Genomic DNA, 2,035 nt, shown 5'->3' with positions numbered 1-2,035 from the left:
TGGGCACAGGGGAGGGGTGGAGAGAGGGAAGGGGTGGACAGAGGGGAGGGGTGAGCACAGGGGAGGGGTGAGCACAGGAGAGTATGGACAGGATTAGCTGGGCGACCGGGGAGAGCTCGGGGCGTCTGAAGCCCTGTCCTCCGCACCGAGTCAGGAAACCAAGGTAGCTACGGAGCCCGGCACTCTAGACGCCGGTGTTCCCGGGCCCCGAGGCCTCCCGCGGCCCGGGTCCCCCGTCCGCCCCACCCGGGCCAGGGATGCGCCCGGCCAGGGCCCGTTACAGCCCCGCCCGCGCCGCTCCGGCCCTGACCTCCCCGAAACCCAGCCAGTCTGCGACCCCACCCCGAGCCGCTCCACCGGCCGCCGGACCTCCGCCCCGCCCGACCCCGCGCGGTACCTGACGACGTCCGCAGCGCGTACCTCCGCCCGGGAGCCAGCGCGGGGACACAGCTTAAGGCGACGCGACCGCCCCGCCCCCCGGCCGTGCTCGTCGCCCATTGGCTGGCACGGAGGGTCGGGCACCAATCACGCGAGGCCAGCCCTCGCCCCACCCACCCAGCCTTGAGCCGCGGCAGCCAGAGGCTGCTGTGCCTCCTCCCGCGCTCAGGGGCGGGGATGTGCGCTCTCGACTTCGGAGGCCTCCCTGCTGCGGGGCCTTAGCAGGCCAGGAAACTGAGGCCCGAAGGGATGCGAGTCTGCTGATCTTCCGGTGCGTGTCCGAGGCCGAGGGACCCTCCAGGTCCTTGCCTGGAAGAGCATCACACCAGTTCCTACTAGACGCTGAGTCTCCTTGACCTTGAACCCTGATGTCCCCGAATGGCTAATGGATGCTTCTGAATCCACCTCTGAAATCATCGCTGCAGCTGGAAAACGCTGCCCGTCTAATGAGAAGCTGTTGGAAATGATGGCAGCATGCTCAGTACAGATTGGCCTGGCCTGCCCTCCACCACTGGGTTTGAAACTCAAAGCCTAAAAAGGATAACAGACTCGGAAGGAATTTCAGTATCATTTAGTCTATAGCATACATTGCAAGTCAGAAAACAGAAACGCAGAGAGGGGGAGAGACCCAGATTTATCCAACTGACAGGACTGTCCAATCCTATTGCTACCCACAGCCCTGAGGGCGTCAGTGTCTGTTCTGTTGCACATACTGCTGTGAGCACCATGATTCCCTGCCCCACAGTCAGCCACATTCACCAGGGTCAGCCAGAAGTAGATGACACACTCTAGCTTGGAAATACATATGTGGGCTAGTAAACCACAAGGCCACCTGGGTTTAGTTAAAGCACTGGGGAGGGCCAGTGCTGGAAGTGTGGTTTCCAGAGCCCAAAGAAAGGAGTGTGAGAAGAGACCAGCCGAAGGGAGCTGGGTGCTAAGCACTGGATTGCCCTCCTGCCCCAGTTCTCCATGGACTGAAGGGACTGGGAGGCCAGGGGCCTAAGGAGCCTGTTAAGGCAGTCCCTACAGACCTCCCTGGACACAGAAAAAAGGTGGGAAAGAGGAGACAAGCTGGGGAAATGGTTCAACAGGAAAAATGTTTGCTGAGCAAGCATGGGACCAGAGTTCAGATCCCCAGCACCCATGTAAATGCTGGGCTTGCAAAGAGGCCCACCTGGAAGCCCATTGTTCAGGGAGGTGGAGATAAGGAAATCCTTAGAGCAAGCAAATCAGAGAACTCTAGGTTCAAGTGAGAGACCTTGCCTCTATATACAAGGAGAGCAACTGACTTCCGACATCAACCCCTGGCCTCCCCACATGTGTGCCCACATACATGTGAACACACATATCCACACAAGCAAAAAATGAAAAAGAGGGTAGAGGGACACACAGAAAGCACTGAGCAGCCGTAACTGGCAGAGTCTTAGGTGACATGTCCGGCAGAGGCAGGAAAATGTGTGGGCTCAGAGACCAAGGCAGATCCAACATCTGGAAGTGCAGGGCTCAAGTCACAAAAGGAATTTGACCCTTCTTCACTCACTTTGCTCTAGGCCAAGGTCATTTGCTGAGACTGTTAGTTCTTCTCCCTTCAGAGCAC

At 58.9% G+C, this 2,035-nt stretch overlaps 1 protein-coding gene across 1 annotated transcript in view; it reads right to left on the bottom strand.

Annotated features, from left to right (window-relative positions):
* Window positions 1-497, bottom strand: part of Oat (ornithine aminotransferase) — a 22,000-nt gene extending 21,503 nt beyond the window's left edge. The window contains exon 1 of the mRNA XM_008846019.2: window positions 398-497. The gene's annotated coding sequence lies outside the window, so the exon portion shown is untranslated. The remainder of the gene's footprint in view (window positions 1-397) is intronic.
* Window positions 498-2,035: the final 1,538 nt, after the last annotated feature.

Source organism: Nannospalax galili, unplaced genomic scaffold (genome assembly GCF_000622305.1).
Source record: "Nannospalax galili isolate Female #2095 unplaced genomic scaffold, S.galili_v1.0 scaffold362, whole genome shotgun sequence".
NCBI lineage: Eukaryota > Metazoa > Chordata > Mammalia > Rodentia > Spalacidae > Nannospalax > Nannospalax galili.
This window is presented reverse-complemented; position numbering and strand designations above follow the sequence as displayed.